The sequence below is a fragment of the Callithrix jacchus genome, chromosome 13 (assembly GCF_049354715.1).
Source record: "Callithrix jacchus isolate 240 chromosome 13, calJac240_pri, whole genome shotgun sequence".
Lineage (NCBI taxonomy): Eukaryota > Metazoa > Chordata > Mammalia > Primates > Cebidae > Callithrix > Callithrix jacchus.
In genome coordinates this window covers 41,632,985-41,658,945 of record NC_133514.1, presented here as the reverse complement: position 1 = coordinate 41,658,945, position 25,961 = coordinate 41,632,985, and the positions used below count along the sequence as shown (strand labels likewise).

General features: G+C 47.0%; 1 protein-coding gene and 2 pseudogenes across 3 annotated transcripts in view; 2 read left to right on the top strand and 1 right to left on the bottom strand.

Annotated features, from left to right (window-relative positions):
* Positions 1-25,961, top strand: part of ZMAT4 (zinc finger matrin-type 4) — a 360,398-nt gene that overhangs the window by 20,817 nt on the left and 313,620 nt on the right. The gene's annotated exons all lie outside the window — the stretch shown is intronic.
* On the bottom strand, positions 289-1,067 carry LOC118146797 (NADH dehydrogenase [ubiquinone] iron-sulfur protein 8, mitochondrial pseudogene; annotated as a pseudogene).
* LOC100409298 (kinesin-like protein KIF22 pseudogene) lies at positions 1,045-1,973 on the top strand (annotated as a pseudogene).

Below are 25,961 nucleotides of genomic sequence, written 5' to 3'. Positions count from 1 at the left end.
ATGGTTCCATCTACTGGGGAGGCTCTTTTTTTTTTTTTTTTTTTTTTGAGACAGCGTCTCACTCTGTCACCAGGAGCCAAACTGGAGTGCAGTTTTGCAATCTCGGCTCACTGCAACCTCCGCCTCCTGGGTTCAAGCAATTCTCCTGCCTCAGCCTCCCGAGTAGCTGGGATTACAGGCGCACGCCACCATGCCCAGCTAATTTTTATATTGTTAGTAGAGACGGGATTTCACCATGTTGGGCCAGGATGGTCTTGATCTGACCTTGTGATCTGCCCGCCTCGGCCTCCCGAAGTGCTGGGATTACAGGCGTGAGCCACCGCGCCCGGCCTTTTTTTTTTTTTTGGTTAGAGTGGTTTTATTGGGCAGTAGGCTGCGAGCAGAGGGCGGGGCCTCACGGTACAGGTAGTCAGCCTGGATATTGGCAGCGATCTCAGCCTCCCACTTGTCCCGGTTGTTGAGCAGCTTCTCCTTGTTGTACAGCAGCTCCTCATGCGTCTCTTGGAGAACTCAAAGTTGGGGCCCTTGACTATGGCGTCCACGGGGCAGGCCTCCTGGCAGAAGCCACAATAGATGTACTTGGTCATGTCGATGTCATAGCGAGTGGTCCGGCGGCTGCCATCAGCTCTCGGCTCAGCCTCGATATGATGGCCTGGGCGGGGCAGATGGCCTCACAGAGCTTGCAGGCAATGCAGCGCTCCTCCCCAGATGGGTACCGGCGCAGGGCATGCTCCCCACGGAAGCGAGGGCTCAGTGGGCCCCTCTCGAATGGATAGTTGATGGTAGCCGGCTCCCAGAACGGGTAGCTCAGGGTCATGGCCAGGCCTCGGGGGAGCTCAGTCCACAGCAGGGTCTGGGCTTCCCGGTCAGTCATTGACCTCATGTCCATCTTGGGCTCCTGCATGTTCACATGCTTGTAGGTGGCTGCCACTGCACTGCTGTGGAGGCTCCAGTGACCGGGAGGTCCTGCACCGGCAGCCTGGGCCAGGGCTCGCAGCAGCATGGGCGTGGTCAAGCAGCGCATCTTGAAGCGCCGCCGCTACTTGCCTTGCCTGGCCGAGCAGAGCAGTCAACCGGGAGGTGGAGCCTAAACTCTAATACGCTGCCATTCTTTTTTTTTTTTGTAACCAGTGACAAATATATTCTCTTTACTACTATTAAGGTTTTCTCCGATGTCTTTCGGTAGTGGAGGCGTTTTATTTGATACCACTGTTGCTCATGGTTTGAGCTCCCAAGGGAGCCAGGGGACCCCAAAGCGAGAGCGGATGGTGCTCATGAAGACAGTGGAAGAGAAGTACTTGGAGACCGAGAGGCTTAAGATGAAGCAAAAAGAACTGGAGGCCAAGGTGTTGGCCCAAAAGGCTGAAGACTCAAAGGAAAAGGAGAACCATTATCCCACAATGCTCCGGCCCCTTTCGCACCGCACAGTCACAGTGGCAAAGCCCCTGAAAAAGGCGGTGGTGATGCCCCTACAGCTAATTCAGGAGCAGGCAGCATCCCCAAATGCCGAGATCCCATATCCTGAAGAATGAAGGCCGGAAGAGAAAGCTGGAGTCCCTGGATGCCTCAGAGCCTGCTGGGAGCTACAGATCAGCCCGGAGCTTTTGGCTCATGGGCGCAAAAAAATACTGGATCTGCTGAACGAAGGCTCAGCCTGGGATCTCTGCAGTCTTCAGCTCATTGGCCCGACGAAGGCCCAGCTCATTGTGGGCTGGCGGGAGCTCCACGGCCCCTTCAGCCAGGTGAAGGACCTGGAGCGCGTGGAGGGCGTTACAGGGAAACAGATGGAGTCCTTCCTGAAGGTGAACATCCTGGGTCTCGCCGCCGGCCAGCGCTGTGACCAGCCTTGACCGCCATTTCCTCACGCCGCCTTTTTAAGTCCTTGTATAACCCCGTGTTGTGTAAATACAGCTTTTGCTCTGGTTAAAAAAAAAAAAAAAAAACAGGTAGGAGGATCACTTGAGCCCAGGAGGTCAGGGCTGCAGTTAGCTATGATCATGGCATACCATTCCAGCCTGGGCCACAGAGTGAAACTCTGTCTCATAAACAAACAAAAGATCATAAGAAAAAGAAAATGTATTTACTACTCATTAAGTGAAATGAGAATTATCATAAAGGTCTTCATCTTCGTTTTCTTCATGTTGAGGAGGCGGAGGAGGGATTGGTCTTGCAGTCTCAGGAGTGGCAGAGGCAGAAGAAAATCAGTGAGTCATTGCAGTTCACACCTGTTCAAAGGGCAACTGTATTTCTCTCCCACTCCTCTCACTAAGGAGTGAGTTCCACAATTCACATTATTTTCAAATGTAATTCTACAAACCCAATCCCCTTCCTATAGCTAAACCCATTTCCCCTTCTGTGGTGCTGGTGGAGAACAGCCTGTCCGCTACCCTTGGTCTAGGGGTTAATAGCCATTTTCAAGGCTATGACACATCTATCTTCTTTCCTGTTCACATCTTGGCCTCCCCTTGGTACAGAACGCTTCCAGTTCAGCACAACCAGTGGACGCCTACAAGGAGAGTCTTAGGGGAGCTCCTGTCCTGGGCAAGATGGATGCACAGAAGGGTGGACCGATGACCTCCTCCATTCTCTCACTGCCTGACCAGCCTTGGGCACTGTGGTCAGAACTTGTGCTTCCTGGGGAAGTAGGATGACCTCAGCTGTATTTCAGCTCCCAGCCTGGCCTTGGCGGTACCCTGGGGCTGCAGCAGTGACTCTGTCAGTTCACACACTCCACCTCCATGGCCTGTGGAGACACCCCCCACCCCACATATGCTCTAGCTTGCTTTACCACTGTTCTTACTGATTTGGAAATCCCATAGGCAGTAACTGGCATTTTTGTTGCCCAAGTGGCAGGGGTAGGGGTGCTGTATTGACAGCCAATTCCTTTTACACCCATGCTCATTAACTCCTTTCAGCAGATCCCCCTGTAACAACAAGCTTGTCAGCTTTTCTGTCGTCTCCCCCTCTGCGTGTCCTGTCCTGGTCTTACACCTGTAGTCACTGCACCTGGGGGTTGGTCCTGGGTAAAGGTAGGATGCTGTCCCCACATGGACAGGGACTTAAGGGATCAATTATGTTTGCCCAGGAGGAACCCAGAGCTCCTCCAGCGAGAGCTATAACTCTGAAGGCCAGGTATAGACAGAGCCAAGCATCTAGCTTTGTCCCTGCCTGTCTGAATGCCTTCTCTAGGTGTTTTAGGGGTTATGTTGGACAGTTCCAGGGTGAAACACCAACAAATACAGCCTGTGGAGGACTGGCCAGCACACGTGCATTTTTGGGGGGCTTTCACCTGCCCTTTTTTGACATTCTGGGGCTACGCCATGTGCTACAGATGGGAAGTCAGTAGGAAAATAGCAAGAGGGAGAGGCATTGTTCTTCCACTGAATTCTGAGTCCAGCCATTACTGCCTTCTCTGGTGTTGTTTACTAAGAGAAGCCATGTCTGAAGCCAGGCCTGCTGCAGTCCAATCAGCTCAGACCAATTGTTCTAATTAGGGAAAGCCTTGGTCCACTGATCAGATAAAACCACTAAAATAAATTCCAGTAGCCAAAAACCATCCAGGTGCTGCAAAAGTATTACCACCAGTACATTATGTTTAAATTGGGTATGCTTAGCTGCCTGGGAGGGGCGCAGAGAAACACATTCTCCCTCGAACTTTCATAATTTTTACCTGACGGCGAGAGACAAGGGGAAGCAAGAGAAAGATACACGTGTGAAGTTTAGGGACCACTGTTCTCTGGGTGTGCCAGAGACTCAACTGTGAGATTCGAGGTAGGTGGATCGGTCCATTGGCAAAGTAGGAAAGGGTTAGGGTGAATGCTGACATTCACTCCCAGTGTACATTGCATCCATTTGTTAACCAAAACAAACACTTTCTTCAGAACCCACTAAATAGCCACCACCCTACCCTCTTCAGGTGAGACATTAAGTTAACTCTGGCTCTCTCAGGAGGTTCTTCTCTGCAAAAGAATGCCCGGTGGTGGTGATCTCAGAAGCGGATGTGGTAAGTGTGGCCAGTAGGAGCGCCGTGCTGGGGAGGCACCAGCTCTGCCTCTGGAAGAACACTGAGCAGAGCAGGCATTTACTGGATACTGAATGCTCAGAACTCAAGCCACGAAAGAGGCCTGATGCACAGATTGACCCTGCCCACAAGTTGCAGAGAATTTGAATGAGGGGGCAGAACACACAGCGACTGTTTAGAGAACAAGGAAGGGTTCAGTGGGGTCAGTGGGGTGCTGTAGGCTTGAAGAAGCGGATGACCCCCAGTGGCAGCCAGAGCAGGCTGCAAGTGCAAGGAAGGGGTTGAGCCAGGGCCTTCTTAGTCTTTAAGGAGTAAAAGGTGGGGAAGGGGCCAGGACTGTGGCTGGGAAGGCAAACTGAGCAAAGGCCCCTAACAGGGCATGGGTGGAAGGGAGAACAGCCTCCTTCCGGCCATCCATCTGTAAAGGTTGATGGTGTTTTGAAAAGTAGTCCCAGTTTGTGTTTTTATGAAACAGAAGTGGCTAAAAGGAGACCAGTACCTCCAGCTCATCACAATATCCCTAGCAGCTTCCATCAGCACAGTCCTGTCCCTGGCCATTAAGGCTATGGCTCCAGTCTATTTTCTTTTTTGAGACAGAGTCTTGATTTGTCGCCAGGCACCCGGCTGAAGTACAGTGGCGCAGTCTCAGCTCACTGCAATCTCCCCCTACTGGGTTCAAGGAATTCTCCTACCTCAGCCTCCCGAGTAACTGGGACTGCAGGCATGTGCCACCATGCCCAGCTAATTTTTGTATTTTTTAGTAGAGATGGGATTTCACCATGTTGGCCAGGATGGTCTCGATCTATTGACCTCATTATCCTCCCGCCTTGGCCTCCCAAAGTGCTGGGATTACAGGCATGAGCCACCGTGCCCAGCCTGGCTCCAGTCTGCTTTCTCAGCCTATGTCTCCCACTCAGTCAGCCCATTGCCCCTCTGTGCCTAATTGAACCCACTCTTTTCTATGGGACCTCTGTAAACATAAGACACACTGACCCCTCCACCTGACTACTGTCCTCTCAACTCTACAGGTTCAAACCTATTCATCTTCCAAAGTTTGGTTCAAATGTCATATCTTCTATGCAACCTTTCCTGACCTCCTCTCCCCTCCGTTCCCTGGCTAGATCTAAGAGATGCCCATAGTCATTTATATGTAGTGCTCTTTATTACTCTTACCATTTACTAGTAAAATATTGATTGGGAGCCTACTGGGTTTTAGGTCCTACTCTCTGGGTAAATCAATGAACAAATCAAAGACTCCTATTATCATTGAGCTTACATTTTAACCAGGGAACACAATATCCCTAGTGTTCTAAATTATTGTGTCCCTACATAATAGGGACACTATAAATAAATAGTATCCCTATTATTCTATCTAAAAATAGAAATAACATAAGTACATTATATACAATGTTAGAGATTTTTTTTTTTTGAGACAGGGTCTTGCTCTGTTTGCCCAAGCTGAAGCGTAGTGGTTCAATCGTAGCTCACTGCAGCCTGAAACTCCCTAACTCAAGTGATCTTCCAGCTTCCTGAGCAGCTGGGGTTGGGACTACAGGTGCACATCATCACACCTGGCTAACTAAAAACAATTTTTTTAGAGAGATAGGGTCTCACTATGTTGCCCAGGCTGGTCTTGAACTCCTGGGCTCAAGCAATATTCCCACCTCAGCTTCCCAGTTACTGAGATTACAGGTGTGAGCCACCACACCTGGCTTGTGGTAACTGTCGTGAACAACAGAAAAAGAGAGCAGGAGAATGGGGTTGGGAGTGCTGAGGCTGGGAAGGTAGCGGGTTGCAATTTTAAACAACGAGGCCTTTAAGCAGGCCTCTTGGAGCGGTGGCGCATCTGCAAAGCAAAGGCCCCTCGGTGGAAGTGTGCCTGACGTGTTCAAGGAAGGAGGCCAGTATTGTTATCCAAGGATGGAATATGGGGAGAGAGGGAGGGAATGCGCAAGAGAAGTCATGGTGGGAACACACACAGAGGGTCTGCTAGACTGCTTCAAGGACTGAAGGAGGCAAGAAGATGATTTTGAACAGAAGAGTGATATGATGTGATTTACTCTGTAGAAGAGTCCCTCTGGGTGCTGTGTTTAGAGTGGACTGAAGGTCATGAAGAACGGAAGTGGGTGTGGAGGCAGTTAAGAGGCCACTGTAGTCATCCAGGTGGCCTGCTGGGTGGAGGTGATGAGAAGGTGGCTTGGTTCTGTGTGTATTTTGTAGTTTATTTTTGGTGAGTAGTTTGTGAAAGAGGGGAGAAGGACAGAATTGAGAATGACTGCAAGAAATTTGGCCTGAACAACTGGAGGGCTGGAGTTGCCAGACCAGAGATAAATAAAGCTGCGAGGAGGGCGGCTGATGAATGAAGAGTGTTGAGCTGGTCCCCGCTGGACTAGAAGCTACTTAGAGTAGGTTTGCTGCATCATTCATCTTTGCCGCCTCCCTGGGGTCTCAGGAATGATAATGGATGGATGCCTATTTCAGGGGCTGTTATGATTGCAAAGCATCCCTGTCATGGGAGGGCAGTCGTGAATTTCAGGGTGGTTGCCGTGGTCAGAGCTTTGTGTCTGGCTGCTTCCCTGGCTGGACGTTTGTGCTTCTTTGACACATCCAGAGGTTCAGTGCAGGGTCTCCAGGGAGCACGGTGGGTTTGATGAGGATTTCATCTTGAGTGGGTTAATCTCATGAGTTCCCAAAACACTGGATATCAGCACAGAATATTTTGTTAGCCAAAATTCTCTTTCTAATCTTTTCTCTCCCTAATGAAGATGATTAATTGGTGTTAATTGGTATGCCAACAGAGTGTGAGTGCGTTAAAAATTAAATGTTCCTTTTGGATTCTGGGGAGGTCAGAGTGGGGGTGGGGAGGTGGGCGTGTTTAGCATTGCATGAGACCTGGACTTCAGAGGCTTCTGGTCAGAATTCCACTTTGTTGGTAGAGACCGGGGAGAAACATACCTAGGCTAAGACAAGGGGCTACTTAATTACAATAATCTCAGTGGGGTTGAACCCCGGGATAACATGGACCCTGATCATTACCAAGTCAGTGCAAGAGGAGACTGCACTCCACAGGTGCTTAGAGACCATCTGCTCAGTGCCAGCCACTGTGTCAGGTATGGCAGGACACACAGGTGCCTGACACCTTGTCCCTGCCTTTAGCACATAGTCTACTGGAAGAAGCAGGAGCATGCTTCTTCCAGTAACAGGGAGAGTTGTGTTCTGGAAGAGGAAGTGATCAGTTACCCAGTGGACCTGGAGGTGCTTTCTAGAGGAGACGGTGGTTGAATTGTGTGGAGAAGGATGTGGGGCGTTCTCAAAGATGAAATGGGGAGCCCATTCCAGGCTGATGGGAGCAGCCTTGTAGGAAAGAAGCCTTTGGAGGCAGGGCCCAGTCACCAGAAGCCTGGCAGGTCACGGCGAAAGTCTGGACTTTATCCAATAAGCACTAGGTAGATACTAAAGGTTTTTAGGAAGAAGAATGATGGAAATTAGTAAGTGGGTCTCTAGTGTGTCATGAAAGTGAGATTGGTGGGTAGGATTCTAGAGTGAGATAAGCTAAAGGCTTTTTGCAGTAGCCCAGGTGATAAGGGATGATGACTTGGATTAGAGCATTAAGTAGTGGAGACCAGTTGAAGACGTATTGGTAACTTTCTTCACCTCTGCTACTTTTGAGTCTTAAAACTACTCTATAATGGTAATGATGGGGAAAACGGCAATTACTTATCCACCAACCTGATATGAAGGGCTAGGTCCTTTCCTGACTTAATTTCCGTGACCACTCTGTGAAGTGGGTACTATTATGAATTCATCCTATATGTAAGAGAAACAGAGGCACAGATGTGATTAAGCTGCCCAAGGTCTCACTTAACCAGGGTCTAAGTCTGGGCATTTGATTTCACCATCCACACCCTTAATCACACCACTGTTAGCGCCTCCCAGAGAGGCAAGACTGTCCCATTGTATGGATGAAGGGACTGAGGGAGACAGGAGACTTTGGAAAATGAGGGAAATGAAAGGGTCTCAGATGGCTCCTGGTTTGGGGATTCTTAAATCTGGGGAACTGTAAAAATGCTGGCAACAGGTCTGAGTGTTTTATAGAAAGTAGCGTCTGGGGTGGAAGTTCAAGCAGAATGTGTGCTTGAGTGTGTGCTCCTGGAGGGAAGGACCTCTGATAGGACAAAATGCAGCTCAGATCCCACACAGTCGCAAATCATTGTTTTTCCCTCATCTGAAGTGGGAATGGAAGGTGTGTGGTGAGTTAACCAGGTCACGAATGCCGGGCTTACTCTGTTTGTGTTGAGGTCCTCACCCCTTCTCATCAGCATCCCAGGGTGGAACCCTCAGGTTGTCCAAATGGAATTTACATCACCAAAAACAACAGAAATTAACACCAGTGAGGAGGACGGATGTTCCCCAAAGGTCACGTGTCCTAACTGCTAATAACTAATGAAGTGGAACCATTTAAGACCCTCTGGGACTACTTGGTGGGGTGACCTTGTTTGACCAGGTCCTGTGAATCTAGATCTTCCACGGGCAGAGCATGGCAGGCAGGTGTGGGGGCTTCTTTGTTGCTGGATGACCTCGCTTTCTCATCAGAGGTGGGGTGACTGAGGAATTAACCTTTTGAAGGAGAAGGCATCTTGCCTAGTAAGGCCACAGGGATTCCTCTGTAAGACTAGTGACCCATGCACCATTTTGGGGTCTGTCACACCCCAAAGCCAGGGTCATGGGATGGACATTCCAAAACCAAGTCAGGGAATCCTGAACTGAGTGAGGCCATTACAGAAGGCTGTCATTGATTCGGGAACATCTGCCCAGCGACAGGAAAGGTCATGGCAACAGCTTTTGGTGACTCATTTGCATTTTGGATAATGTTTTAAAATAGCTTTATTTCTGAGAGCCATTAAATCCTGATAAGTGGACATTTTTGTAGACAGAAAAACAAATAAGAAGCGACATTAGCATTATCTTTTCTGTGCACATGTGGCGGTGCATCGGAGGAATGCTGATTTGGGACTTGAGTTGCCAATCAGGTGACACAGGGGGCTTCTCAGATGGGCTGAAGGCAACGCATCCCTTAAAGCGGCAGTCAGCCCCTTTGTTCCTCCCAAGGATTCTTCATCTAAATCTCCCTGTCACCTTGCATGGAGATTTTTTTTTTTAACCTCTTGGGGCTTCAGAGATTGAGGCTTATTGGTACTGACAAGCCCCGATTATTTAGCATCCTGGAGGCCGTGGTTTGTGCTGTGCCGGTCCACAGAGGGTTGAGCTGGCAGGAACCTGCTGAAGCTTCCAGTGGTCTGTTTTGTTAAGGGCTGTGTGGAATAGCACCCCACTTCTTTCCCATTTAAATTCCAAAACAGCTGACGAAAACTAAAGACAAAAGCTAAAAACAAGCAAAATCCACTTTGGTCCTCTCCACCCCCTACCCCAGTTGGCATCGCCCATCTCCCCCAATTCAAATCCAGTGTTGTTTTTTTGACAGTTGTCTTATAATTTTAAGCACTCGGAATGTTGCAAACAGCTTACTTTGGGTGTTCCAAGGGGCTGTGGAGTGAGGGGCTGCTGGAGGGAGTGGTCCACTGTCACCAGCATCTTTGATCCACTGTGCCACTGTCGGCAATCCCCCCTGGCCCCCTAAGACCCACTCCTTCCTCACAACAGCTCACTAAGGCAGAGGGGACAGGTGCCTGCCTGCCCAGGACAGGAGTTTTGAGAGTGCACTGAAGGCGTTTCCCAGCTTGTTTACTCTCCTTTTCCAGGGTGGTGGTGGGGGGGGAGCCTGGGGACCCAGAGGCCTACAGGGAGGGGGAGTCATGGTTACTTAGCAACAGCCACATCCTGTGACATGACTTGTGTCTGAGGGAAGGATGTTTCCACTGGAACCTGAAGGGCCAGGCAGCTTTCAGCGGTGCTCTGTGGGGTGCCCCCTTCAGACTTCTTCCTTGTGGGATGCTGTTTCCTGCCTGGAGCAGAGGCTCGCCTGCTCAGTGTGTGCGTGTGTGCATGCACGTGTGTGTGAACATGTACCTGTGTGAGCACGGTGGATGTGATGGGGTGGAGAAGCTGCCCGTGCTCCTCAGTCAGTGTGACCTCAGAGGTCCTGGAAGGTGCTCCCCACTTCCAGGCAGAAACCCTCTCCCCTGTGGCTGATGGCTGCAGCTGCCAGAACTCCTGAATTTGTCAAAGTTGGCCCGGATTTCAGATATCCTTTTCTATTTTGAAATCAAGTTCCATGTTTTTCCCTGAAAGTCTAAAATTTGAGATAAATTTCTTTCACATTAAGCTTTAATCTGAGCTGAAAAACCAGTATATTTCGGAGTGGGAAGTCATTTTAACTCATCAGGAGGTAGTTTGTTAAATCCTTTCCTGAGAGCGCATTTTTATGGAGGAGAAAAGAGCATGAGGGAATGAGCCACGTGGTGGAAGAGACAGGCTTCCCTGCAGAGGAAAAGTGCTGAAAGGGAAATTGCACGGTGTCGATGAAGGATGAGTCCACACTCAGAGCTGTCCCGGGCTAGCTAGCAGGTGGGTTGTCTTACTCCTCCTTGGGAAAACCAAACTCACTGTTGGCACTGGTACCCTTCATTGCTCCATGTCCTGATGGGGGATCTCTTTTTTCCGTGCGTTTCCCCACCACTCCCTTGCTTCTCCTCTGCCCCAGCCTTCTCTGCAGCTCAGTGGAGATTTTGAGAATTCCTTGTATATTGCAACTTTATGCTTTTGGTATTTCTGGATATATAGTTAGAGAAACATGGCTGTCCTTTTTCTGGTGACTGAAGTTCACCCTTATTGTGTCTAGTTTCTCCCCAGGCCTTTGAACTTGAGAGTGGGTAGGTGTGAGGTAGGGAAGAAAGAGAAAAGAATGATTTGGCTTTATAGGGGAAGGAGGAGAGGAAGGTGAAATGAAAAGCGGGAAGGAATCTTTGGACACTCTGCCCTCATAGAATTGTACTAATCTTCACTTCTTGGCCCTCTTTATTTGCCCTGTAGCACCTTAAGCAAATGTTGTAGCAACTATTGTAAAAGAGAAGCTAGTGCCTGATGTCTCTGTGGGGCAGGAAGGCACAAGCTCTGTCTTTACCTGAGTAAGTGAGCAGCGAAGGCATATCTTTTCCCTTAGTGTAGCCCTTTCCTTTGGGGATGGAGACTGTCTCAAGTGAATGGTCTCACTCGACAACCAACCTCCTTTGAAGATCACTGAAGAGGTCCTGGGGCTTGCTTTACGAATAAGGGAGCTGGCGAAGAGAGAGAAGGGTGATATACGTGCACTCAGACCACTGTGCAAAATGGGCAAGTGGCCCCGGAGACAGCAGCTACTGACACTGTGGCCCCAGCATGCCCTTCATTAGTGTGAAAAGGGAATCTTTGCTTTATTTGCAAGATCTCAGTGAAGACCAATTTCTGCCTTGAATCGTTAAGGTCCACAGTTATAAAAATGGCTTTCTTGAGTCAACCAGCTCTTTCTAGTCAGTTACTCAGCAATTATGTTTTTCAGCATCTATCATGTGCCTGGTGTTTGAGGGACACGTTGGTGCCAGAAATATTCTAGGGTTCTATGAATCCATTCTCAGTCTTGCACAAGGACATAGGACACATAAGGAAAGAAACATACTGAGGACTTTAGCAACAAGAAAGATGCAACTGAAATAACTAACTCACTTCTAGGAAAGGATAATCTCTTCCAGAATTAATCAGACTTCTTAATTTTTAAGCTGTGTGTATAGTGGAGGGAAAAATGGCTTCCTTCCACCCTCCTAGGTTCTTTAGTTGGGTTACAAATTAAACTAACATAAGACAGATTAACAGGAGAAGTACCATTTTAATTACAAGCATACACATGGGAGTCCCATCAAATATGAGACTTGAGGAAGGGTTAGATGACTGTAGCTGATACAGCGTCCTGGGCTACAGAAAGGAGGAGGGGCAGAGCCTCCAGCCGCTAGAGGGCGAGGGGAGGAAATACATGATGGACAAAGGCTGTCTTGCTGTGCAGGTAAAAAGTCTCAGGGAATGAAAGTTGTCTGGAGCAGCCCCTTTCCTGGCACAGATGCATTCACTAATGCAGATTTCTTTTATAGATTTACATTTATTTTACAAAAGGACAGCTTTTTAGAGCTACTCCTGTGTCTTCAGTTTCTCAGATAACCAGCCCAAAATATGCCATGAAAGTGTATTTTGGGGTGGCATATTCTGGTCTCCTGCTATCATATTTTGGGGTGGTGTGTCCTGAGCCCGAAAATGTGGAAAATTGGAAACATGCCCAAGATGGTAAAGAAAACATCAGGGGACAAGCACAGTAAGAAACAGCTCATGTTTCCTAACATGAGGGCCCACGCTGTCTCAGTCAGGAGAAGAGAAGGCTGATCGACCTGCTCATGGTGTTCAGGTGCGTGGAACTCTTCACTGAGTGGTCATGCATCATTCTTCAGTGGCCTAAGAATAAGGTTCTCAAGAATAACTGTTTTTTGGGGTCTAACAGCAGGCATTTTAAGAGGAATTTTATACATCTAATTCAGTCAGTTTCTCATTATTGTGGAGGACCAAGTGTCAGTTAGTGTACTGGGTACCCAGGTGGACGTGGTAAAACCCTGCTCTAATAGAGCTTCAAGATTATCTCCTTTTGTCCTTCTAATACTCTCGTGATGTAGATATTCTTATTTTTTTTTCTAGAGAATGCATTGAGACTGAGAGTAGTTGCACACGTTGGCCAAATCCAGTCACAGTGAGCAGCAGGCTGGAGGTTTTAGTTCAGATCTGTCTGACACCAAAGCCCGACATTATGTTCCTTTCTTGTAGGCAAAAAACAAAACCAAAAACCAAAAATCTCTTTAGATATCAGTGTAAGGGAAATAGACACCAGCCAATTTGTAGATGGATCTCAGCTAGTAACGTATTCTGTAAGACAGCGGTGTTACGCAGACCAAAGGTGGCATAAAGTTTCCCAGGATCAGTAGACTTTCTTGGCGAAGATGAAGATCATCTGGGTCTTCTGGAAGCATGGCTTGTATTTATATGGCTAAAGGATGGGCTTTCCAGGTAAAGGGAGTAATACAAACATAAGTGAATAGAAGAGAGAACAAGCCCAGATATGGGAAATGTGAGGGAATGGCTTCTAAACCAGTGGGTGTCACATGGGGGAGTCATAGCAAGCAGGGTGCTTGGGTAGAGAGAGCGCATCCAACCCTGTTTGCTGTGCAGCCCATCCCTGAGGTCAGGAAGGGGCACTGCAGTTTGGTGTAATGGGCAATATTGCAGATTTTACAATAGGGACACTACATAAGAGTGATGGTGTTTAAAGATTATGACTCTGGCAGGGGTGTGCAGAGGAACCAGACAAGCGGAGCTGAAGTCAGGGAGGCTGCCTGGTATGCCTGCCATTGGTGGTAGCCATGCAATGGGAGGCATGGCAGGGACTTCTCAAAAGCCTGTTAAGGCAGGAATGCAGCATTAGAGCTCATGCAGTCAGCTTTAGGAACAGTGGGGATTTGTGATTATCTTTGCTTGAAGATGGAAGAAGGGAGTAGACAGCTTAGGTGATCTTGGACCCTCTTCCACCTTAATGATTTCAACCCACTCATTTTCTTTCCCATTGCTTTCTTGTATTGGCTGCCTCTGAGCCCTCCTTGGTGCCCAAGTGCAGTCTGTGGTGGGTGGACTTTCTTGACCCTGGTCCTCGGGTAGGGAGATGTTGTGTCTTGAGAAACTGCTGGGGTAAGCCCTCAGACAGTGCAGGCACAGGAGGAGTAAACCTTGAGGTTTACTTCCTCTCCTGAGGTTCTGTAGCAGGGCTTAGCTGCTCCTGCAGGCAGAGTCCCGGAGCTGCAAGGAACTGCAGGCACAAAGGAGAATGGCTTGTTTTCCTTACATAATACAGGTTTCCAAGCTGCTGTGGTCTGCACAGCACATTGTTTCCTGATATCCGATGGTCCCCCAAAAATAAGATTTTGTCTAATTTTATTATTTTGAATACAGGAGATTTATAAATAGAAACATAAATGGGATTTTTTCCACGTAAATACATTTGCAAACCAGAGCAAAATATTTGTTCATTCTGCACTCAACAAATATGGATATATGTTATATATGTATCATATATTGTATATGCCTGTAATGTATTTGTCAATATATTTGTGCCAGACATGATTCTAGCCTCTGGAGTGCAGCTAAGGACAGCAATCCTTGCTCTCATGCAACGTACAGTCTGCTAGGTGGAGACAACCAGAAAAATAATTAGGCAAATTCTTAAAAATTTTTAAAAATATTTTAAGTTCTGGAATACATGTGCAGGACATGCAGGTTTGCTACATAGGTAAACGTGCACTCTGGTGGTTTACTGCATTCTATGTTATTTTATAAGATGATAAATGCAGGGTGGGAAAATAACAGGCTAAGAAGAGGGATTGGGAAGTCTGAGCAAAGGTTTGCAGGAGAGGAATGGACTCCCACAGGTGCTGGTTAGGTGGCAACTGAACAAAGACTCAAAGGAAGTCAAAGAGATGGAGCTGTGTGGATATCTGAGGAGGAGCCTTCCAGGGACAGGAAATGGCAAATCCAGTGCCCTCGAGGCAGAGTGTGCCTGTTGTATATGAGAGGCAGCAAGGAGGCTGGTATGGTTGAAGTGGAGGAAGGAGGACAGAGAGTTAATGGTTTGGACAAAGAGGCAGAGGGTAGAAGGTACAGATCATGGAGGACCCTGAAGCTACTCTGAGGATTTTCAGGATTTTTTCAGTAGGCTTTGCTCTGAGAGAACTGAGAAGCCACTGGGGAGGCCCAAGCAAAGGAGTCATAATCTGATGTGTTTGATCACTTTGAAAACAGACTCTAGAGCAAGCCGGTCCAGCCCGCAACCCACCAGCTGCACTTGGCCCAGGATGACTTTCAGTGTGGCCCAAAACAAATTTATAAACTTTCTTAAAACATTAGGAGATTTTTTGGGGGATGTTTTTTTCTTTTAACTCATCAGCTATCATTAGTGTTAATGTATTTTATGTGTGGCCCAAGACAATTCTTCTTCCAAAGTGGCCCAAGAAGTCCAGAGATTGTGCACCCATTACGCTAGGGGGTAAGATGAGGGTACAGAAGGTCCAGGGAGAAATCCATTGTAATAACACCAGCTAGAGGCAATGTTGCCTTCCAATGGTGGAGGCTGTAGAGATGGTGAGAAGACGGTAAAAAGTGATGGATACGTTTGAAGTTAGAGAAGAAGAAAGAGAAGAGTTAAGGATGACTTTGTTAGAGCATCTACACCAGTCTAGCTCCTGCAAATCTTAGCCACTCTGTGGGTAGCCATTGAGCTCACTGTGCCCTCCTGGTGCTGGCTAAATGCAGATTAGGGGGATTTGTATGCCATACATATGTGTATAAATATGTTCACATGTGCAGGCATATGCACGCATGTTGCATGCATACATATGTTTATATGTGTATCCTGTTGGATATCCACATCCACAGCACTGAATTTCTTACTCGAGGACTCCCCGGGCGCTTGACAGCTACTTACACACAAGAGAGAAGCAAAAACTCCCTCTTGCAGTTGGTTGCACATTTTGCAGGTGTTGCCCTCCTCTTAATCATTCATCAACTTCCTTTCCTAACCCTCTTCTTTTAGGAACTTGGGGGGAAAAAAAAGATAAAACAGCCAGATGTGAGCCCAGTCTCATCAGTAATCTATAAAACACCAAGCACACCCCACTCATCTCTCATGCTTTATGAAAAGTTAAAATTAAATCAGGGCAGCGTTATTAAGCTAAGTGATTTTTGTTGGGTTCGGATGAATTCCTATGTGTGCCACATTGTTTGTTGGAAATGTGCCTGGGGTGCCAGTGGGCTCAGAACGCACATCCACCAGCTATTAGTGGAAATGTTTCTACTCACAATGGAGCATTTGAGGCGTCCCAGTGCCAGCCCTGGGGCACCAGCATTATGTGCAGAACCCTTGTGCCCATAGCACTAAGTCCTTTGGTGCCTAACAATTCTTAAAACCAGGAAGACAAGATAGAGAACTAAAGCAAAGGAGTGTAGCTGCAGCCACCATCCCCGGTTTAGTGATAGATACAAATTAAAGAGAAAGAACTTTAGGGAATCCCTTTCTTTCTAGGGGCCCTTGAAGGTCAGGGTTGGTGATAGTGTATTTTGGGAATGCCTTATTCTAGGAAGGCTGTGAAACAGAATTGTTGATCTCTGCTTTCAGCCAGGAGACATTCAGAAACACCAAGCTTGTTTGGCGCTTGACCCAGAGGGCACTCCTGGGGCTGAGGCTGTATCAAACCCATTCACTGCGTCATAGCTCTCATTCCTTTCAAGCAGCTGGAAGGTTAGTTGGTTCAGCCTTCAAAAGTCTAAGAATTGGTTGGAACGATCAGATTGCTGTTTAGCAAATGGGGAGGGGAAGAAAGAATGTCACTTAGGGCCCAGACTTCTCCACATTCTGGCTCATAGAGTGAAAACAGCAGAAGATGGAGTCAAAAAGTCTGGGTTCGAGTCCCAGCTTTAGAAACTGAGACTGTGTGATTGCAGATAAACAACACTCTAAATTCCAGTTTTCTTCTGAGTGCCAGTAGAATACAAAAGGTGTGATCCTTCCTAGCATGGTTGTTGGGGACCACAGAACTGTGTATTTCCATCTCCCAGCTTGGTGTGCAGGATGGCAGAGATGCCAGGTGGTTGTCGATGGTCATTGTCCATCCTCTGAGTGCTCGAGAGCAGAGAGGCCCTGATTTCCCTGGGGATGAAGCCACATCCTGCCTGGAAGGTCCCTCTGCCATTGGTCATTTCCAACTCCTCTCCGTGGCATGGACCTGCATGGCCCAGCACAGGCTGCCGTGGCGATGCAGGCTGAATGGGCGGGGAGATTTCTTTTTCTTTTTTTTTTTGAAAGGTGACATTTTTTCAGAGTGATATTGGTCTTGGCTTGTATTTGCACCTTGTATTTTGCTTTCACATCTTCCTCTTTGTCTTGGACTTTGTACAGCAAAACACTGTGTGACACTCAGAAGTGAGAGAATAAGTGGCATTTGTCACTCTTGCTACGAGTCGTTACGAATGTGTGAATGCAGCAAAAGGTTGATTCTTTCAGCCCTCACTTTTGCTGAGATATGTCCCTGCAGAAAACATACGTTTAAAGAGAATCTTGCATCAAAATTTGCCAATATGATTTAATTTCACATTTTTACCTGACCTTGCACAGAATTCATTCAGTAAAATTCTGGGCTGTGCACAGTGTCACTCCTTTATTTAAAGAGCTGACTTCCTAAATAGAGGAAGAATTTCAGTAAGCATTTCAATAAAAGCTTTCTGAATTTTATATTTTTAGGAACTTGGTACCTCATAAATATTGGAATTTCATATCATCCAAATCAGTTTCAGTGCATTTTCAATTTTTGATATGTTATGACATGTAGTTCAGGTTTTGGGGAATATAATTTGGTAGACTTTTACAGCCATCTCTTCACATGCTAGAGGCTGTCTCTGTGTTATAACATCACAGTGGATAAAAATACCAGTCACTGGGGTAGGTCATGACCCAACTGTCATAAGAGACAAGGAATTTAAAATGCAGACACTGTGGCACCTTTATAACCTGGGGTCATGATGTCATCACCAGCTCATCACTGCCACAAACTGGGGTGAGTACCCAGGCCACACACAGCATGTGTGATGCCTGACCTTTTCTGTCCCTGCCACCACAGTGCCTTAGCTGCCAGAATCACCTTTTCCCACCTACACGGGCAGGACCTGAAGTGTGCCATCCTGGCTGTCTGTCACCCTAGCACCATCTTCCTGACACCCCAGCATTAGAGACCCACTTTTCTCAATTTTGCTCCGACTGATTTTAAAATACAAATGCTTTCATGTATTTAAAGTTCTAGTAACATATTAATATCAGATCTGGGGGCACACATCCAGCACAGTAAGAAAAGAACAGGAAACTTTCAAGGAAAGAAGAATCCCAGGCGAGGTCATCTCCTGCTGATTTTTGTGACCCAGGCAGATGGGCAAATGGCCTTTCTTTCTGCTCCAAAGTGAAATGGGCCAGATTTCCTGAGCCCAGGAACACCCATCTCTGGTTTATGTCCATCCAAGCACAAGTCAGGTGCATTCATTAATTGGGAAAAGAATTAAGAAAGTCATTTAATCAAGGAACTAAATTCCATGTGGTACACACACAGTAACTGAGTACCTTCTCTATCACGGACACCAGGTGAGGCACAGGAAATACAGAATGAATATGGACAAAAATACATTCCCATTTTCTAGAACTTTATGATTTAATTGAGAAAATGTGTGATGATTATTTTTACGTAGATAACTGTTGTAATAAATGTGTATGAATATTAGAGCATGCTGGTGATAGATGGCTTTACTATGGTTTCTCACATGACTTTTTTTTTTTTTTGAGACGGTCTCACTCTGTCACCCAGGCTGGAGTGCAGTGGTGCAATCTTGGCTCACTGCAACCTCTTCCTCCCAGGTTCAAGTGATTCTCCTGCCTCAGCCTCCTAAGTAGCTGGAACTATAGGCGCGTGCCACCATGCCTGGCCAATTCTTAGTATTTTTAGTAAAAACGGGTTTTCACTGTGTTAGCCAGGATGGTCTCAATCTCTTGCCTTGGTGATCTCCCCGCTTCAGCCTCTGAAAGTGCTGGGATTACAGACATAAGCCAAACTGCCCAGCTGACATAATGATTTTTACAAGATCTTCCATCATTGGTATCTCATGAAAGTAAACTATTCTAATTAATTTTGAGGGTAATTTCGTGTATTCCTGTCATTAACAACTGTCATTATATGGATTTTTAAAAACTCTCTACCCCTAGTCTGTATCTTGCTGTGAGCTGTTTTGCTGTGGTCCGTGCAATTATTACTGGATATTTCTACCGGAAGCTGCACATAAACTTAGCTGGTTGTGAACTGAACCAATCAACACCTCTTCTCACAGCCTCACTTCCACCTCTTTCTGGGTTCTTCTCTGCCCCAGTGAAAGGTACCACCATCCACGCCACGTGCCACCTCATGAAAGGATGCCTAAGACATGCAGATTCCACTTCATACTGATTTCCTTTGTACCTTTGCTTTCTCCAAATTCTCTTTCGTTTCTGGAACAGCCTTCCGTAACCCTATTAACCATTTTTTTTTCACTTCCATGCTTGCTCCTTTCTAAGCATTTTTCACATTGTAGCAAGAGTAATACAAATCAGATCGCCTCACTCCCTACTTCAAGCTCTTCCGAGCTCAGCGCCATCCTTGGGATCATGCCCAGACCCTTCCACAAGGCTTCCGTGGTGCTGCGTGGCTTGCTCACGGCTTGCTCTGTCAGCCTCGGCTCTTGCCTCTCTCCTTGCCCCCAGATGGCCTCTGCTTCACCAGAATGGATTTTTCTTTGCACTGACTGCATCCCCTGCTTCCAACCCTCAGTCCTTTATGCAGGCTGTTCTTTCAGCCTAGCACAGTCTCCTCAGTCATAATTCATCTAATTCATACCAACTGAGCACTCAGCACCTGCCAGCTACCGGACCAAGTGCTGCTAAATAAGAGACAGGTCTCCTGTCCCTAGCAGAGTTTTGGACTAAGAGGGGGAAGCATGAACTATGAATATGTAAATACAGATAATGATCAGTAAGAGAAAGAACAGGGACTATGAGAGAGTGTCAGAAGCTCTGAATTTAGACTGGGAGGGGTGGTCGGAGAGGGCTTCCTTGAGGAAGTGACGTTGAGACCTGCTCATCTTTTGGGTCTGTCTCCCAGCACTTCTTCTAGGAAGTTTCTCTTGGCCTTCCCAAGGGTGGGTCCTACAGGCTCACACAGGGCCAGGTGCTCCCCCTAGTAGGTCATTTGTCTGGCCCGATTGCCCTGTACTTAGCTCTCCACCTCCAGACTGCAGACTCCAGGAGGATGGGGCAGAGCCTTGCTTGCTGCTTCTCCCATTTCAAACACACAAGGGGTCACTCATGAACACCCATGGGCAGTTTTGGGTAAAGCTGGAAGCTCTTCCCAATAAAGTGAGAGACATGTTGTAGGCGGTCCATGTTCTCTGCCAAAATTCTCCGTAGACTGAAAAGACTTCGGAGCCGTTATCCTAATGTCCAAGGTGGCAAACACACAAATCTACGGCTGGGTGCTGCTCTCACTCCGTGGTTCTTCACAGAGCTTCATGTGTGGGCCTGGGAGCTCATAGGAAGGAATACTGCTATTGTCCAATGTAACAATGTCATGGTGAAAAAGAATACAATATCCTCTGAAGAACTGAAGATGATACTGGATATTGTAGTAAAGTGAAAAATTGTCTGTTTTAATCAGTACATTAATTATGCCTGTAAATCCTGGGGGGGCAGAGTGTGGCAATGACCCTGATGAATACTGGATCCTGTCTGGGTTCAGCTTGGCCTCTGCTCATCTCTTGGTCCCTAGCTCCCCTCAGGCTGTGAAAGCCATGACAACCATCATCATTTTCTTTTGCATTGGGAGATCTCTAGAAAACAGCCTTTTGTGGCAGGTGTCATTACTGAATGCTGACTCTTTATAAGCAAATATCATTCTCCATATTTTCAGACGTGGAGACAGGCTGAAAAGATCTCTTCCTTCATGTCTTGTTCCAGGCACAGCTCTCAGAGCTGGGATTAGTCCTTGATGGGTCTGGCCACATGGAATCCTTTTCTAGACTGTGTTACATACAAGTTTGTTACTTCTCATTCAATAGAGCTAACCATCTCTTCCTTCAGCCTACCCTTGACATCTTCCTCTGTATTTTAAAGCTGCTTGGGTAGTGGCGCTGGAAAGCAAATCGTGCTGTGGAAATTGCTCTTGTGATCTCATTACACTAAAACAGAAACTGCTGTGACCCCTCCTGTTTTTTTCCCCACTCACCCCTCACGACCTAATTTGGCCGCTCATAGTCATCAAGGGCTGCCCGAGAAGCTTGGTTATACTGCAGGGTAATTTATATTCCCCACCATCCATTGGCAATTGGTGCACCGTTCACATGCACACACAGCATTTGCCTGAACATCTGATGGGACACGTACGGACTTGTAGGGGAGAAACTGTCTCTTACCTGGAGCTTCTGTTCTTAATTAGGGTTGTCTTGCTTATATTTAAAGCCCACTGAAGGCAATAGCTGGGCCTCTAATTCCCCTTGTCTGACAATTAACTCAGAATCTTTAAGGGCCGTGTGTGTGTGTGTGTGTGTGTGTGTGTGTGTGTGTGTGTGTATGTGTGTGGCACCCACACGCGCATTGCTAGACACTTCTTTTGCCACCGGCAGGGATTTTGAGGGACTGAAGATGTGGGTTTCCATACGTTCACTCCTACTGGGGGAGAAGGGTGGAAAAAGGGCAGAAGCAAAGAGGGGAGCATCGCCTTTTGTTCTGTACATTTGTGTCATCTGAGCAGCCTCTTCACCCACTGACGAGGGTGGGGACAGCATTCCTACAAGGGAGAGCTACCTGGGATGGCTCCTCGGCAGCTTCTGAGGCAGGGGTGGAATCAGGGTGCCTTGAAGGCACAGGACTTCACTGGGTATTTTGCATAAATCTAATTTCCCGGGAACACACAATCCTTCTAAAGTTGCTGAGGTCAGGACCGGCATGTCAGGCGCCAGCAGCCCTGGTCTAGCTGGGGAGGAAGCAGTATTTACATAGTGTTTATTCGCTCCTCAAGGGCAATGGCAGAGGTTCTCCCTGAGTTTCTGGAATCTCCCCAGTTTAGGTGCAAACAAAGTGCATCCTAATGTTGAGGGGATGACAGGACATGCTTCACCATGGATGTAAACATGGCTGTTCTGCAGGGTCCCCTGTTGTCTCCAGGGCAGGTGAATGGCAAAGACCCGTGTACAAATGAGCGTGGACAGATTTCCTGCATTTGATTGTGTTGATATGGAGGACAAGGAAGAGGAAGATGAGCACGATGAAGAGGAGAGGAGCAGGGAGAAGAAATCTCTAGTGAGAGGCCTTTGCTAGTGCCTTGAAGACTGAGGTGGGCTCTTCACTGGTGGAATGGGCCCTGTGACCCTAGGGGTCTGGGAAAATGTTTTCTTCCAAGCTCTGTGACTGATCTTCCATGGAGCCTAAAATTTTCCAGTTAGTCATTCCTCTGGGTCAAGGCATTGAATCTCTCTAAGACCCACAGAAATGAAGCCATCTTCTCGGCCAGAGGTAGCACTTTAACCTGTCATTATTCATTAATGCATCCATATACTTGCTTATTAAACCTGTCAATCTTAGGATCCAGAGGGAAGAGGAAAATTTACCACCTGATCTCAATTCCAAGCCACCTCCCTGTGACTGAGGATCTGTTTTTCACAGGGCCTTATACTAAGGGGACTTCTGGGAGCTTGTGGTCTAACCGGAGGCAAAAGACAAAAACGGTGTTGCAAAGTATAAAGAGTGTTTCATAAAAGGTGAAAATTAGGGCCAGGCGCAGTGGCTCACGCCTGTAATCCCAGCACTTTGGGAGGCCGAGGCAGGTGGATCACGAGGTCAGGAGATCGAGACCATCCTGGTCAACATGGTGAAACCCCGTCTCTACTAAAAACACAAAAAATTAACTGGGCATAGTGGCGCGTGCCTGTAATCCCAGCTACTCAGGAGGCTGAGGCAGGAGAATTGCCTGAACCCAGGAGGCGGAGCTTGCGGTGAACCGAGATCACGCCATTGCACTCCAGCCTGGGTAACAAGAGCGAAACTCCGTCTAAAAAAAAAAAAAAAAAAAACGGTGAAAATGAGCACCACCTCAGCCCCATTGATTCTGCCGTTTCATTAGTGGCAAATTTCTTCTTCCGGTCTGTTGTTGGAGCTCTTGAGTCACTTTGACTTTGACATTCCTATTTTCTTTCTTTTTTTTTTTTTGAGACGGAGTTTCGCTCTTGTCACCCAGGCTGGAGTGCAATGGCGCGATCTCGGCTCACCGCAACCTCCACCTCCTGGGTTCAGGCAATTCTCCTGCCTCAGCCTCCTGAGTAGCTGGGATTACAGGCATGCGCCACTATGGCCAGTTAATTTTTTGTGATTTTAGTAGAGACGGGATTTCACCATGTTGACCAGGATGGTCTCGATCTCTTAACCTCGTGATCCATGCACCTCGGCCTCCCAAAGTGCTGGGATTTCAGGCTTGAACCACCGCGCCCAGCGACATTCCTGTTTTCTAGTCGTTTCATGAAAAAGTGTTGGGTCGATTTTAAAGAATACGATAAAATGCGTGGATCTTAAGTGTAGAGCTCAGTGAGCTTTGACAAATGTTTACATTGTGTTCCTCCACCCAAATAAAAATATACTTTCCCTCAACCCTTTCTGGTCAATGACTCCCGTTCCCCAGAGGCAATCATGGTTCTTATTTCTCTCCTACAGAGTGGTCTTGTCTGCTCTCAACTTCATATAACCAGATCATAGAGTGTGCACTCTTTAATGTCTGTCTTCTTTTGCTTCACAAAATGTTTTCGAGATTGTCTCTTGTATTTCTAGTTCATTCCTTTTCATTTCTGATTTTTTAATTGTTCCCTTGTATAACTATACCAAAGTATGGTTATTCATATTCTGTTGATGTGCATATGGGATATTTCCAGGTTTTTTGCATAGTTTCAATGTATATTCTTATATGAGTCTTTTTGGGGACATATATTTTTATTTCTCTTGGACCAATATCTAGAAGTGAAATCGTTGAGTGATGGGGTAGATACATGTTTCATACTAACAAAAAGTTGCTAAACAGTTTTCCAAAGTGGATGAGCCATTTTTTCCTTTCACCCCATGAGAGTTCCAGGGACCCTGCCTCCTCCCGGGCACTGTGTATTGTCAGCCTTTTTACGCAATCATTCTAGTGAACGTGTAGTGGAATCCCATTGTGGTTCTTCATGTCAAAGTAACCATCAAATCCCAGAGAATCATTTCCTGACATTGTCTCTTAGACTTATCTTTTCTGTTGTTTGTTTTTAGTTTTTTAAGAGACAGTCTAGCTGTGTTGCCTGGGCTGGAGTGCAGTGGCTATTCACAGGCATGACCACAGCTCACTGCAGCCTTCAACTCCTGCCTCAGCCTCCTGAGTAGCTGGGACTGTACATCCATCTTTTTCTTTCCTTTTACTCAGCTATAGTTGTAACCCAGTCTTAATCAACTTGTCTGAACTAGGCAGTGGTCTCTTCACTTGCCTGCCTCCCTCCAGGCAACCAGGTTCCTGGTACTGCCCATGGAGCTTCCTGATTATCTCACTCCTTTGCTGCTGAAAATCTTTAATAACTAACACCAGTATCAGGATTTTCCAACCTTTAATTATTTATGACTTTAGTGGGGAATACTTTCTTCAGAGCAGGGCTCGCCTGGTTAAGAAAGGGATGGGGCCGGCTTCTCCCCCATCCCCCTTTGCAGTCCCTTTCTAGTTGTAGACTCTGGGGTTCATCTGTGGGACTCCTGTGCTTTTTGGAGTCTATGCTGGAAACCACCTACTGACCAGCTCTCCCTGACCTGGTGATGTGATGTCTCTAAATTACTTTGGCGCTCACGTCTTTCCTAATAGCTCCCCGTTAAAGAAGCTCACCAACTATTTAGAGGGTTAAGATAAACACAAATGCAGAGATCAGTGGCTGCATGATTTAGACTTCATTGTACATCCCCTCTGCCTGTCCTGTGTGGCCTGTGTGAACCAAGATTTACTGGGGCCCATGTAAATTTCCTATGGTGTGGGGTGAGAGGGGGCTTGTGGGAGAGATAACTAAATTGGATTCCACTTAAAAAAGTTGTGGTGGTGGCTGGGTGTGGTTGCTCGTGCCTGTAATCCCAGCACTTTGGGAGGTTGAGGTGGGTGGATAGCTTGAGCTCAGGGGTTGGAGACCTTGGCCTGGACAATATAGCCAGACCTCATCTCTACCCCCCCCCCAAAAAAAAAAGAAAGAAAAAATATAAAAATTAGCTAGGGATGGTTGCATGCACCTGTAGTCCCAGCTACTCAGGAGGCTGAGGTGAGAGGATTGCTTGAGCCCAGGAAGGTGAGGCTGCAGTGAGCCATGATCACACTACTGTACTCCAGCCTGGGTGACAGAACAAGACCCTGTTTCAAAAAAAGAAAAGTTTTGGTAAACAGAATGACAACACCAAATGTTGATGGAATAGAGCTACCTATGGGTCTTGAGTAAGACTGAAGGACAAGTTTTACTTTCCCCAAGGTTTGTCACTGGTCAAATCTGCTTGGGAAAATGCCTCTGCTTCCATGAGACCTGGTTCGGATTCGATCAGGGCCATTGGCTACATGGTGGAATGCTTTGGTTTTGTACTCCTACAGAGCCTGTGGAGTTTTGGGGAGGGAGACAGTTTTTTTTTTTAATCTCTGTTAAAGGTGTCTTGGGGCCTCTGCTTGGAATCATCTTAGCCTAGCAACAGGGAGCCAGAGGGGTTTTGAGTCATTTGGCACTAGGGCCAAAAGCAGGCAGCAGAAAAGCCCATAACTACCTCCGATGGGCTCCAGTGGGCTCCATTAGGATGCAGGATGGCCTGGCTCTGCAGGGTAAAGCCACAACTTGTCAGAAAAAACAATACAGGCTCAAACGGCTCCTGGTCTGGACACACCATTTACAAAGAGCCTAAGTTAAGTGGGCAGGTGGCCAATTTTTGAAGTCTAGTGTCATTTGAAATGAACACAAACAGTGGGGGATTGCAAAAACCTGTGAATGCCACTGTGTTCAAATTAGCTGTGGGAGTTTCAGACATGGTTGGTGTACAGTTTGCATTTGGCATAAATCATCTCAAAAATGCCCTACCTGTCCTTGGATTTTGATCTTTCATTAAATCAACTTTTGGTTTTTTCGTGTGTGTATGTGTGTGTGTGTGTGTGTGTGTGTGAAAACAATAATCAGCCCTTTAAAAAATTGAGTCATTTAAAAAATAATTAGCCCTCTTATAATTAGCCCTTTAGGGTATCCCACAGTATTTTTCCTTCTTTCTTTTTTTACCCAAATGCAG